Consider the following 16,039-nt stretch of genomic DNA (forward strand, 5'->3'; position numbering starts at 1 on the left):
TGATGAAAGAGCATACAGAGATGAGGTGAAATGGCTGTCCGCATGGTGTGAAGACAACAATCTATCTCTCAATGTCGACAAAACAAAAGAGATAATCGTGGACTTCAGAAAATCACGTCCTGCCCACATCCCGCTCAGCATCAACGGTTTAGATGTGGAGATTGTTAGGAGTACCAAGTTCCTCGGTGTGCACTTAACTGAGGAACTTACGTGGACACATAACACCTCATCACTAATCAAGAAAGCCCAGCAGAGACTACACTTCCTGAGGCGGCTGAATCAAGCACGCCTTCCCCTTCCATCCTCACCATGTTCTACAGAGGCATCATAGAGAGTGTCCTGACCAGCTGCATCACTGTCTGGTATGGCAACTGCAACATATCCGACCGCAAGCGCTGCAAAGGATAGTGAAGACAGCAGAGAACATTATTGGGGTGCCTCTCCCTTCACTACAAGACATATTTTACAAACGCTGTGTCCGCAAGGCCTGCAGCATTGTGCAGGACCCCTTTACACCCCTCACATGGACTTTTCACACTTCTGCCATCTAAGAGAAGATATTGCAGCATCAAAGCCAAATCTGCGAGGCTGCAGGAGAGTTTTACCCCAAGCTGTTAGACTCCTTAACACCAGGCTGCCCCTGGGACCTTCCACACGGCCTCAACCTCCTCTACAAACAGAACTTTTATACATGAAAACCACTATCCTGCAAAGAACTGAAAATCTCATACTGACCTCTAAGGATTTATGAAACATTCTGACCTGTCATTGTTTACACACGTCTTAAACAACTATTATCATACACTGATAATTTCTGTATTATCTATATCTATTATTTATTATTTATTTACTTATTATATTACATATCTTACACATCAATATTGCTGCTACTTGTTTGTCCTATCTTTGCACAATGTCTTGTCTTGTTTGTTTGTGTTTTAATTATAAATTTTAAAATTTTTATTCTATTTTTAATTTACTATTTGCACATCATGTTGTTACACTGTGGACCCTGAGCTTCGCAATTTCGTCTATCTGTATACTTGTATATGGTTGAGATGACAATAAAGTTCACTTTGACTTTTGACTTTGACTTTGACTATGCGACTCTTCAATTCCACCCGGGAGAGTAAATGCTAACATTACTCAAAGTTATTGTCTGCTTTTACATGCATTTTTATTACTATTTAATTTAATATAGTTTTTTTGTATCAGTATACTGCTGCTGGATTATGTGAATTTCCCCTAGGGATTAATAAAGTATCTATCTATCTATCTATCTATCTATCTATCTATCTATCTATCTATCTATCTATCTAAAACATTTCTGCAGCATTGAAGGTTTGAGAGAGCACAATGGCCTTCATAATTCTTAAATGGAAGAAAGCTGGAATAGTCACAACACTCTAGGCCTTGCCACCCAGCTAAACTGAGCAATTGGCAAAGAAAGGCCTTGGTAAAAGAGGTGACCAATAACTTGGTCTCGTCCGATGCAGAGATGGACGTCTGAAGTGGAGCTCCGCTAGCAGTGGTGCTATTTTTCATATTATTTGCTTATTATTCTGAGATATCCTGTATTTATTCAACCCGAGAGGGACTGCTACAGTATATGTAAGCACATATAAACATGGCCAACAAGAAGGGGGGTTCGAAAGAATCGAAAACTAAAGCTACATCCAAGCTGCGATCAGCAAGCCCCAGTTCAAGATACGGCCTATCAGAGACAGACCTGGATCAGATGGGCGAAAGCACAGACTCCTCGGGACCACGGTCCGCTACATCGTCGCCGGCTGAGAGCGAAAAGGGGAGCGAAGGTGCGATCGTGAGTGCAGATGTGGATAGCTCGCCGATTGGAGAAGATTACCTGAAACTGGAAAGGGCCGGGAAGTCCGCGGCTTCAATTACGCAATTACGCGAGCCTGGAGCAGCGGGACACCGGCTTCAGCAAAGTCTGCTGCTTCATCTACGGTACAAGAAGGCACAATTGAACTATCTGAACTGAAGGTGTTGCTCGCTGAGCTCACGCAAGATATAAAGAAAAGCGAGAAGGCTAATGAGAAAGCAACGGCAAAGGCACTTGAGAGACTGAAACAGGAATTGAAACAGGAGATGAAACAGGCCAATGAATGGCTGCGACAGGAATTCCAACAGGCAAATGAAAGGCTGCGTCAAGAGGTGCAACTTGAACTTCGACAGGTGCTGGGTAAAATTGAAGAGCGCATTCAGGAAAACTCGGTTAAACTGAGCACGCTTGCTGATCAATTGGAGCATCTTAAGGAGACATTCACGAATCGGATTGAAATGGCCGAACATTTAGCTGCCAGTGCCGAGGAAAGAGCAGTAAATGTCAGTTCCGAATGCAAAAAACTCGGAGAAAAACTTGGAGACAGACTGGCTGCTTTAGAAGATGGGAGTAGAAGGTATAATGTCAGAATTGAAGGTCTGCCGGAGAATCGAGAAAGTTCAAACCCTGTGAAATTCGCAGCTGAACTTTTTTCTAAAATAATCGGGGGGACTTTAAAGCAGAATCTGAGATAGCAGCGGCTTACACGTACGCTGATCAAACACCGTCAGACCCGACCAAGATCTTTTATAGTTCGTTTTGAACGATTATCATTTAAGCTAGAGGTGATGGCACTCCTCAGAAACAAGGAAGATATTATATATGAAAATAACCACATTCGTATCTTCCCTGACTTCTCTCCAGCAACAGCTATTAAACGCAGCCTTCTATAATATTAAACAGCGGCTACGGCAAGCCAGTGTCAAATACAGCCTCCTGTATCCGGCAAAACTGAAAGTGGAATGGCAAGGTCATTTCTATGTCTTCGCTAGCAAGGAAGAAGCAGAAAATGAATTAAGAAAGCTGATCCCGGGACTATTCTGATACATAATAGTGAGTCATGGCGGTAAATGATAAAGCTAGGATTAATAATCTACTGTCTGATCTATTCGTTTTAAAATACGGGTTTTTTATCAGCATATATTCTCATATATTCTTATTATTACTTAGTATTACTAGGGCTATCTGTTTATGTTTTATTGTGCTTAATTACGTTTTCCTCCTTTTTTTTTTTTTTTCTTTTTCTTTTCTAATTATTTCATGTGTACCCTAAATGAGACTGTTCAATATCATACCCTTGGTTTACTGTTATTGCTATTACTGCATTAAGACTTGTTATGCTTATTTTGGACACATCTTTAACACCATCACCTGGGTTTATTATCTGGGTGTATCATCTTAATGCACTAAAATTGCTGAAGACTATATATATATTTTAAGTGCAAAATTCTTTTTTTTTTTTTTTTTTTCTTTTAAAGACTATATTGGTAACAGATATCTCTATCTTTTAACCTAAAGCGCCACTGATGGGGCTTGTTGTGCTTTGGACGTGCTCTGTCTCTGGGTATGTCAGAGGACTGGGACTGCGTGAAGTGGGTTTTAGCCTCACTTGGGGAGGCAAAAGGGAGGGTGGGGGTTAAGGGGAGAGAAAGAGAGCAGGCTTGATCTATACCTAATCTATCATCTCAATCTTTATAATTATAACTATCAACGTAATAATAAGCTGCATGGCAACAACTCTTGGGGAAATAGGAAATTAAGACCTAAACTATTTCACTTCCAGTTAAGACTATAAAATGACATCAAAAACTCAGAATCAGTGTCTCCATGATGGGACAGTTAACTTCGTAAGCTGGAATGTTAAAGGCCTGAATCACGAATTAAAGAGAAAGAAAGTACTTTCTCACCTAACAGGTCTAAATGCTAAAATAGTATTTTTACAGGAAACCCACTTACTAAGCAAGGATCAGTTCCGGCTGCAAAAGACTGGACTGGCCAAATGTTCCATTCTAGTTTTACAAAGAAAACTAGAGGGTGGGAATTCTCATACATAGAACAGTACCATTTGTAGCATCAGATGTAGTATTGGATCCTGAAGGGAGATATGTAATGGTCATGGGAGACTTATCTAACTGTAAAATGATTTTGATAAATGTTTATGCACCTAATGTTGATGATAAGGAATTTATACAAAATTTATTTGCATCCATTCCCAATCTGAACACTCATAAAGTTATAATGGCTGGGGACTTTAATTGTGTTTAAATCCACTTTTAGATAGGACTTCCTCCACAGGGGAACGCAACTAACACCGCAAAGATAATTACAAAGTTTATAACTGATCACAACTTATCAGATCCCTGGAGGTTTTTAAACCCAAATTCAAGAACATATTCTTTCTACTCACCAGTACATCATTGCTACTCAAGGATTGATTACTTCTTTATAGATAATAACTTCTTGCCTAAGATTAAATCTTGTAAATACGATGCTATTGTTATTTCAGACCATGCACCTATGATCTTGGAGCTGAAATTACTAAGCCCCATACACTCACCCGCAGATGGTGCCTCAACCCGCTTCTATTAGCTGACGAGAATTGTACTGAATTTATATCCAAACAAATCAAATTCTTTCTAGAGACAAATACATCCCCTGAGATCTCTGCAGGAATACTCTGGGAAACTCTTAAGGCCTTCTTAAGAGGACAGATTATCTCATATCTTTCCCACAGAAATAAATCCGAAGCAAGAAAGTAGCAGAGATAAAAGCGAAATTACTAAAATAGATGAAGAACATGCCAGACTACCAAGCGAGACTCTACATAGGAGGAGGCAGGCTCTACATTCAGAATTAAACCTCTTGACAACTAAAGAAACTGAACAACTAATTTACAAATCCAGACATCATTATTATGAACATGGAGAGAAAGCTAATAAGCTTTTAGCTCAACAAATTCACAAGCAAGAAGTGCAACGCAATCTCGTAATCACTAACACGAACGGAGATAAAATCATCGAACACAAAAATATAATGCACACTTTCAGAGACTACTATAAATCCCTATATACTACTGAGTTTAAAGAAGACAATATACAATCTAATGCATTTCTGGATACATTACAGATACCACAAATTGACGCTTTTAGTGTGGAGGAACTTGATAAACCTCTGGCATTATCAGAATTACTAGATGCTATAAAGTCACTCCAAGGTGGAAAAGCAGCAGGCCCTGATGGCTACCCTGCAGAGTTTTACAAGAAATTCTCCGCTCAGCTAGCTCCCTCCTATTAGCAACATTTACAGAAGCCAGAGATAACCAATCTCTTCCACAAACCTTTCGCCAAGCACTAATCACTGTCTTTCCAAAACAAAATAAGGACTTATTACAATGTGCATCATACAGACCAATTTCACTTCTGAATAACGACGTTAAAATACTCTCTAAAATCATAGCTAGAAGGATGGAGAAAGTGCTCCCTCGTAATATCACAAGACCAAACTGGATTTATTAGGGGCCGACACTTATCTTCAAATCTTCACGCCTGTTTAATGTAATATACTCACCAACTAAATCAAACACCCCAGAAATATTATTATCATTGGATGCAGAAAAAGCATTCGACATGATTGAATGGAAATACCTTTTTACTATTTTGGAGAAGTTTGGGTTTGGCCCGAACATTTGTGCATGGATTAAATTACTGTATACTAACCCAGAAGCTTCAGTTTGCATCAATAACATTTGCTCAGACTACTTTAAACTAGAACGTGGCACAAGACAAGGATGCCCTTGTCACCACTGCTGTTTGCAATTGCCATTGAACCACTGGCAATACATTGTCGAAATACTGATCAGATAAAGGGGATTAGCAGAGAAGGACTGGAACAGAAAATCTCATTATATGCAGATGACATGGTACTGTATATATCGGACCCAGAAAATTCTGTGCCTGCAGTCTTAGCAGCACTCACAGAATTTCAAAAGATCTCTGGTCTCAGAATTAATCTGAATAAAAGTGTACTCTTTCCAGTGAATTCTCAAGCATATAATATTAGATTAGACACCCTACCTTTTATCATTGCAGAACAGTTTAAATACCTAGGGTAAACATCACAAGTAAACATAAAGCTCTTTATCAACAAAATTTCGCGTCTGCATGGAAAAAATTAAACAAGACTTGCATAGATGGTCAACCCTTCATCTCACACTAGCTGGAAGAATTAACACTGTTAAGATGAATATTCTTCCTAAGCTCCTTTTTATTTCAAAACATCCCAATATACATTAATAAATCATTCTTTAAGCAATTAGATTCAACAATAACCTCATTTATTTGGAATTCAAAACATCCACGCATCAAAAGAGCGACCCTACAAAGACAAAAGGCAGAAGGCGGCATGGCTCTACCTAACTTCCAGTTTTATTACTGGGCAGCAAATATACAGGCGATAAGAACCTGGACACAAATAGAAGAACATACACAGGCATGGACCGCAATAGAAGTAAAATCCTGCAGTACTTCTTTGTATTCCTTGCTCTGTGCTCCAATAAACACACGTTATCGGCAATACACTAATAACCCAATTGTGCTCCACTCACTTAGAATCTGGAACCAATGTAGAAAGCATTTTAAGACGGAGAAGCTTCTATCTGTGGCACCCTGCAAGAGAACCACCTCTTTCAACCTTCACAAACATATGCAGTTTTAATATCTGGAAAAATTTGGAATTAACTTGCTTAGAGATCTTTATATAGACAACGTCTTTGCATCCTATGAACAATTACATTCCAAATTTAACATTCCAGCTACACATTTCTTTCACTATCTTCAAATCAGGAACTTTGTTAAACAGAACCTTCCAGATTTTCCTCATCTTGCACCCTCATCCACGCTGGAAAAATATTGCTCAATTTCAAGGATTAGACTCCATCTCTACAATATATAAAATCATTTTACAATCCCTTCCTTTCAAAGATCCAAGAGGACACTGGGAAAAGATCTCTCAATTAATATATCAGAAAAGGAGTGGAAAGTAGCAATGCAGAGAATTCACTCGAGCTCCATATGCGCAAAGCATACAATTATACAACTCAAAATTATATATCGAGTACATCTGTCTCGACTAAAACTCTCAAAATGTTTCCAGGGCATGATCCAACCTGCGAACGTTGCAACCAAGCCCCAGCCTCACTGGGTCACATGTTCTGGGCCTGCACCAAATTAACATTATTCTGGACAAAAATTTTTAATTACCTCTCAGACAGCCTTGGACTCACAATCCCTCCTAACCCATTAACAGCTGTGTTTGGGGTTCTTCCAGAGGGCTTAAAGTGGAGAAAGACAAACAAATTGTGATTGCATTCACTACACTGTTGGCACGCAGACTTATTCTGATAAACTGGAAGAACCCAAACTCTCCTCTTTTAAGTCAGTGGGAAACTGATGTGTTATATTATTTGAAATTGGAAAAATCAAATACTCAGTTAGAGGATCTGTACAGACTTTTTCAAAACATGGCAGGATCTAATCAGTAATATTTTAAAATAAGTTTATAAAGCACAGAGAATTTATTAATTTAGGTATTTTACAAGCCTTAAATTTTACACGTTTGGCTTGCTCTCTCTCTCAGGGTGGGGATCGATCTGTTCTTAACTAATTTTTTTTTGTAAAACTTGATTGCTTTGTATGGATTGTAATAAAATTAATAAAAAAAGACCATGGAGTGTTTAATAAGGACACTGGCTTATTACATGTTAACATGCAAATGCACCCACAAAAGAAAATCAAGAGCAAACGGTTGAACAGAACAAAGAGCTGAGAACAGGAGTAGAGTCTTGTGGACAGGAGGCCTTGTGGTGAGTGAGAAGAACAGCACTCCAGGGATGAGTCAGTCTTGCAATACCATTCCAGCAGTGAAGCATTACTGTAACAGCATCAGGCTGTGGGGTTGTGCTTCAGGAGCAGGGGCTTAAAGACTAGACGGCACAAATTAAGACAGCAGAGGAATGGCATAAGGAGAACTTTGTGAATTTCCTTAATTGGCCCAGCCAGATTCAGGACTTGTATGCAATCAAACATATCTGAAGATACCCGAAAATAGCTGCCAATTGAAGGTCTCCTTCCAGCTTAAAAGACCTAGAGAGGGCAGAAAAGAATAGCAAAAAAAAAAACAAATCCAGATGTCTGAAGCTTACCAAAGAAAACTCCAGACATCATCGCAGCCAAATGTGCTTCAAATACATATGGATTAAAGAGTCTGAAAACTTGTGCTAATGCAGTATTTCTGTTTTCTTATTTTTAATAAATTTGTATACATTTTTAAAATTATGTTTCTGCTTTAATAGTCTGAAATATTGAGTGTTGCTTGATTAGGGAAAAAAAATAACTAAAACGATTTTAGCTTAGGACAGGAATATAACAAAATGCAAATGAGGTTTAGGGGTCAGAATAAATTCTGAACACACAGTAAATTCTGAATGTACTGTATTGTAAAGTCATTTCTGCACTTACTGAAATTAATTTAATAATAGTGCCTGAGAACCCAACTTTAAATTTCCAGCCTATGTAACAGAGGAACGGTCAATTGTGTTGAAGGCCGCACTTAAATCAAACAACATAATTATTTTAGCATTATTTATAATGTTAACAATTGAAACTGCCAGAAAAGTGATAGAGCTTTTTGTTGAAACTGGATATAACGAACATGCAACAGGTGTCAATTCAGAAATAAAACTAATGATTTCATCTTCTGTTGTTTAGTTAAAATTAATAAGGTGGTAGAGGTGGAATGGGGTTTGATACTGCAATATTTAGTTTGCAGAAGCACATTGAAAAATTGGCTTTTACATGATCAATTTTCTTATTAAAGATCCAATCAAGGTCAAAATTTGACAGCCTTTGCTACAGCAGAACATTCCCAAGATAATAACAAATAATAACCATTCCTGTTAATTTTGTTCAAACTTAATCAAATTATGGAGTTCATGGTCTTCACAAATATAAACCTGCACAGAGGATACAATTTCATCAGAATTCAAGAAGGGGATGAATGAAAGACTGTGTTCACTTCTATGTTACATTGTAATACCCTTTGGATCAACCAATGGTATTATTTATGAATGACACTTTTTTGGGATGTTTTTGTCTTTTTGTGTTATGGTATATTGATGATATATTTGTTGTTAATATGGAGATTCATGTTAGGCATGTTTGTGAGGCAATTTCTCAGTTGCACAAAGACAGTTTGTATGGAAAACCAGAGAAATGTTATTTTCACAATACATTGGGTTACAAAATGTCTTACACAGGTTTATCTAAGGAAAATGGCAAGGTTAACATTGCCCTCATCTGTAAAATGTGTTCAGCCTATCATTGGTTTTGCAAACTATTGCATGTGGTTTATTAAAGATTGTAAAATTGTGGCAACCATAACAGCCCTGACGCTCAATACATATAATAAATAGTTTTGGACCCCTGAGACTCAACAATCTTTTTTAAGACTAAAGAATTATTTATCAAAATCACAATTCTTAGACATCCTAATGTCTGCCCTTGGAATTAGAAGTAGACACATTCAGTGTTAGAGTGTTGCCATTGTCTCACATGACTTCATTCACACATGCAACTTCCATCCTTATACTTTATTTTCTAAGGAACAACTTTCTGAAGAAGCTACATAACTGTCCCCTGAGAATGGAGACACTGGCTACAGGGAACTGACTGTTTAATTTTTACACTGATAATATAAAAAAGACCAATTTATTTTAAAATAGCAATATCTTAATGGTTAGCAGTTTCACTGGGTACTGTTTTAGTCACTTTGAATGTATCATTTTATATCAAGCAGTTGCGAAAGATCTAAAGACAGATACATTGCTTTAATAATTTGAGGAGGAGGAAGCCCAGAACATATTATACCTCAGGAATGAATTTTAGCTGTAACAACAGTTGTAAACTCATCAGATTAGATGAAGAAATACCACACGCTTGTGACAATGTTGAACTGCCTCAAAGAATTCCACACAAGGCCTGTGATAAGAGGTCCATGGCAAAGCATGGTTTTAAATAAATAATCAGGTCCTGGAGCGTACAGACTCCTTACAGGTGCAGGTGTGTACATGCCGGCACTTGCTCTAGGGTTGACTGGGAACTTGGCTGATCACTCATTCATGTGCAAATGCCAGTGGATCAGTCAGGTGCCTCAGTCACACCCCAGAATAGGCAGAGAATCGCACCTGCACCCAGTTGGAAATTTATAAGAGAGCCTACACCTTAGAAAGAAAAAAGAACAAAAGAGGATATGATCAAGGAAAAGAGAGAGGAGGAAAGGTCAGAGGTTAACAAAAGAAAAGAAAGACAGGTGGAGATAGAAACAGAAGTGAGAGAGACAACAGAGGTTATGGGAGGAAAAAGAGGCAGGACAGTGAGAGTGGTAAGGAATGGAGGTAGGTGGTCGGGAATATGCCACAAGGAAGTGAGCAGCAGGCCTGTGCTCTAGTGTAGGACTGGAGAAGTTGCACTCCGACTGACCAACAAAAAAGAGTAGGAATGGCCCCTTTGTGCAGCTTCTCCCTTATAGATGCCAACAAACTGGCTGAGGAAGACAGGAGTGTGGTTCTTTGGGGAGTCTTACCGATGTCAAGAGAATGACAGTAGGACCCTGAACCCGGGATTTAATGGATGACTGCACCTATTAACAGGGAGGCCAGATTTTAAAGAGATGCCCTGGGGCTCGTGTTTATTTTAAATGGATGGACAGATTCCTGCCATGATTTTAACATTTGTTTTAGTGGATTATTTATTGAACATTTTAACTTCCACCTATCACTTTGCTTTTATGGATTATTTATTGATGGATGATCTGTTTTTGCACTATACTATTTAACACTATTTTACTGTTTTTAATCAAAGCACTTGGGGCTTTTGTGACCAAACACTTGCTTACTGTGTGTGTTCTTATTTACCCAGCTCATCTCAGTTCATGGCTATCGAAGGTTCTGGGTTCAAGAGGGTCCTGAAAGCAACCAGGGAGGGTGGAGCCATCCTGGACTGTTCCATTTTTTTCTGGTGCAAGTCAGGTAAACATTTTTGGCCTGGTGACATGATTCTGTTTTAGGATATTTTAGTCATTACAGTATATGGTGGTTTGTGAGATAGCACATGCCTACTGTCCTACCCCACCAAAACCATAAATGACTGAAAACACCTTGAATAAACATGAAGGCAATTTCTTCACACAGCTTCTTGTTTGTACTTACATACATTACATTATTTTCTAGTTGTCTGAAGAAGATAGATAGCAAATCACAATTGTGCAACAGTGTTTAGTTAAATTTAGGAACAGTGCCAGAAGAGGTTTTGTTTAGCTAAAAAGGATATGCAAATGAAGTCAAGTGTGAGACGAAAGAGAGAGACAGTGATTCACAACTAAGTATTAGCACTCAATGATTTTTCTTGTGGTGATAATAGGGTGTCTTCTGTGTAAAATAAGCAATGAAAAATATCATAAAATAAATTTTCTGAGTAGAATTTTGGAGTTAAAACAACATGGGCATTTGCAGTGCAGCTGTTTAGGAAAAGCCATTGAAGGACAGGAGCAGGACACAAACACAAAGAATGATTTAAAAGTTAAACATGCAACAGCCGCTGGTATTGTCCATGGCACTTCTAGTGTGAATGTTATGTGAGTCCTTCTTATTTATTTGTTTTTAGCAACCTAGAATGTTTTCCCTTCATTGAAAGCAAAATATATTGACAAAAAATACTACTCTATTTTAGTTAACCAGATCCAAATTCCAACAAAATAAAAATATGGAAAATCAAGGTAATTTTCTGCAGACTGAATTATTTGTTTTGTGGTGACCCTAACATACGGAAAAAAAGTGAACTAGAAGCACTATGGTATATAGCCTAGTGATTGAGAAAGGGTATTTTTAATAATATTAAGCCATTTTAAGCATTACGAGTTTTGTAAATACTGTACATTTAGTACCATTGTGTAAATACACTGTGATATAAAACACAATATATAACAGGCAAGAGCTCAGGTAAGTCAGAAAGCATTACAGTCAGTTGTGCTACAAGCAACAGTCAGGTCATATAGTATGTAACAACAAAAGAGTCTTAGTTTATTATTAGGGTGGAGTCAAATATATTGTAAACTGGTTTATTATCATTAATAGTTACACGTTGAATTAGTATAGAAAAGCACACCCTCCAGGCTTTTATGCAGAAAAAGTGGAAAAAAAATATGGATCTAGTTTTGTATTTTTGATATAGTGCCAGCTCTTGTAGTGGGGGCTGAGTGACAGAAACCTCCGACTGATAGAATATTAAAGAAAAAAAGAAGAACCTGTGTATTAACACCTAAGAAAATAGAAACTGGATCCAGAAGCTATATAGTCTCTGTAGATTTAGACAATAACATTGGAGAGATATAAAGGCGAGGAAACAGTAAGACATCACAGCAGGGGCTAGTTACGGGGTTGCTGTGTATTGGAAGAACTGTAATGAAGTAGATCTGAAAGGGGTAAGGCAAGACAAACTGAGAATGGAGGATATTGATTTTACCTTAAAAATAAAATAAATTAGAGAAGGTTTAGGAGGCTAGGGGGAGCAATGTAAAGACTTATCTTATTCCCAGGGAATTCTTTGATTGAAAAAAAGAAATTCAGATCACTTTGCCATTTATTGATCACTTCAGAGTTCTATACCTGCAGAAACAAGTGATTGCTTGCAGTAATGAATGTAAGTAAGCTTATGTTAGTGAGGGAAGATATTTTACAATCTTATTGTAGCACAACACCACCATGCTTTGGTTATGTTTAACCTTCATGTGCTGTTAACAGCTTTCTGTAAAATAAAAGCAGAAAAAGGGGTCAGGGTTCGAAAAAGACAAGCATGTGATCTCTTTAAAATAAAATTATTTTTTGATTTTCTGTGTTTGAATGCATTTCCTCATTTCTGCCATGATGTCCAAAAGCTTTAGTCCAGATATCAGTTTAATAAAGGTGTTAGAATTAATCTGCTCCTCTTCACCTAATGTGACTATAAAATGCAAAGTCATGATTAGAAGACCGCCAACAATATCCCTATTTCACCTTTTACATGTACACAATACTCTATAGGAAGAAAAAAAATTGTGTAAAATTTACTCCTTTTAGTTTACAGTAACAAGAGTTTATCCGACACAGAAAATGCGTATAGTAAAGGTGTTTCAAAGAACATTAAAATTAATGTGGCTGCTGAGTATCAGAAAAATGTTAATGTAAATCATATATACTATGTCTATAAACTATGAGTAGTTAGTAGTGTGTGCTTTGCTTGCACATATAAATAGCAGACTGCTACTGAAGCTGGAGGTGCCTGAGGCAATTCAGTGCTTCCTCCAGATGTCCCAGAATAAATACTTATACTCTTTAATTTGCTGTTTCTACACAAATATACATTTATTATCTACTTATCCGTCTATTTATGAATTTTATTATTCATCCTGTGAGTGTATGTTTCTATTGCTGCATGCATCTAAATTTCCCCTTGGGATAAATAAAGTCTGTCTAATCTAATCTGATCTAACGTCCATTTGTTAAATTGAGCCAACTCATATTCAAAAATGAACTCAAAGGTGTGTAATGATACTGCTATCCTAAGATGTGGTTTATAAAACGTGGTAGGAACAAATCAAGATTCTCAACTTTTGTCATAGAATATACTGCATGAATTAATTTATTGAGAATATTAAAACTGAAAGACTTGCACATGTACTAAGGCTAGAACAACTGATCATATTTTATGACACCTTTTACAATGACAATAATTTGAAATTGTTTTTACATACATGCAATCACTCAAAACTTTCTCAGAGTAAGAAATGACTTTTAAATGTTGCTACTTCATTCTAATTCTGAAACATTTTTGTAGTTCTATGCAGACAAGAAAGGACTGTCACCACATCTTTGAGATTTGTTGCATTCTTTGCATAATGTATGTTAGCTATAATAGATATGTAAAGCTAAGTGTACAATGGGTCTACAGGTAGCTGGAGGTCTATGTTCAATGCATATTTGCATTGGTTTAGTAATCACTTAAGTTTGTCTGAATGGTTCTACAAGAATTAGTAACATTATTGTCTTTTAGCCAAAAGAAAGTTTGTTATATTCTTAATCCATGCTTGTCTCTACATCTGTTGTCAATAGTTAGTAATAAAAAAATCAAAATTTTCTTATTTTAACAACAGTTTATGTTGTGTTTCTCTCTGACATTAACTAGTTCAGACACATGATTTACAACCAAGTTCAGTTTTGCCCATTGAAGCAGTGATGTATGCCCATACAGTGGGACCTCCGTCTGAAAATATAATTGCAAGAGTTAAACCATTTAATTTTGACAAAAGTTTATGGTGTTACAAAGGGTAAACTACTTGATACTGAGCAGCACTTCTGGAATACTTCTATGCATTTTGTGTTGTTATAACAATAACAATGTCTACATCACACAGAATCAGCATAATATAGGAATGAAAAAAATATTTTAAAAAAATACTTTTAAATGACACCATTTTTTTCAAATGCACTAAAAAGATTTTGTTTGTTAATTCAATTCAATTAAATTGCTTAGATTCATTAAACTGAAATTTCTAATCAACTTAACTATGGAAAAAAATACCCATCATATAAAATTGATTAAAGTATGTAGGATAATGGTTATAACTGGAGAAATTTTTAAATTGTAAGAGTTATTTTTTTAAATCAATTTAAGGAATCTATGCATTTTAACTGAAGTAAATAAATTATTTTATGGGCACCCCACAATTTTATTTTTAGTCACATATAACCAACGAAATCTTAGTACAACAAAAAAGTTTACTTTTCATTTTTAGTGCATTTTTGAATAACATTGTGTAACTTAAAAATCTTTTTTTAGATATTTTTTAGCCACCCAGATGCCACACAATACTCAGCATGTTATAAAAACCTCGATTTGGGTGGGAAGGTAATTAGACAGAAATTACATTAGTGATAGAGTGGAACAGAGTCATTTCCAAAACATCATGTAATAATAAAAAAGCTAAAGGTTGGTATCAATAGATGGTTTATAATGATGCCAGACAGTAGAAGAAGCAAAACCCAAATCTGTACATTTTATCCAACCAAACATTTTTTAGCCAAAGAACAAAACATTATATATATTTTCCATCATCTGGCACCTAACACTTAATACTTTTTACATAACTGTTAGCACCCATACTTTGTACTCCAGTCTTGGCCCTTTTAGCTGTCCAAACCCAGAGATACAGCCTTTCATTCAAGATGTGTAAGTGAGGAACATAGACTTGTTTCCATGCTGTTCAAAACAGAACACCATCTGTGTATTCCATGCAAGAGAATATTTTGGTGTATTTGTATTGTGCTATGCATATTTTGGAATCCTTTTAATTGTGCCAAAGTATTGTGCTGGAGCTAACATATACTTCTACTGGACACTTGAGGATGTTTGAAACCTTTTTCAGAATGTATTGCCAATATGTGTATAGATGCCAAATCCAATATGAAAGTTTATGGTCCTTTTGTCTACACAGTGAGTGACAACAATTCTCTTTTCATTCATTAGGGCATCTTATAGTACATCAGACTCTGAAAATAGCAAGTGTAACATACTACTAACAGGATCCATTTCAAGAATTTAACCATAACAAAAGCTTATGTCTTAGTTCAGCTTCAACTAGTATAATAGAAAATGCAGTGTTAACGGTTGAAATGATAAGTCCTCAAGTTCTTGGCATGAGTCACTGCTTGAAAGTAGTACTAGTACTTTTCAAAAACTTCAGAAAATTAAATTCCATCAAACAGTAATGTAAAAACGTTACATCTGTATATGAACTTTCAACATCTCACACTGTTATTGGAGAAGCATATCCTGCACTCTATTCTGGTAGCATCACGTACAAAGACAAACTATCCTTAAATGTGACCCCAGCCCATGGTAGAGCATGCTCATGTACACACATTAACACTTATTCACAATAAGTATGAACAATACAGATTTATAACTATTCAACTAGCAATACGCGCACACAGATACTCACATTCACATAGCAATATACATACATATGTGAGCATTTGCATGTGTGCATTGCTATTGAATAGTTATTGCTAAAAATGTCATAAAAACAGATTGGTTGATTGATATATCA

This window comes from Polypterus senegalus, chromosome 5 (genome assembly GCF_016835505.1).
Source record: "Polypterus senegalus isolate Bchr_013 chromosome 5, ASM1683550v1, whole genome shotgun sequence".
NCBI lineage: Eukaryota > Metazoa > Chordata > Cladistia > Polypteriformes > Polypteridae > Polypterus > Polypterus senegalus.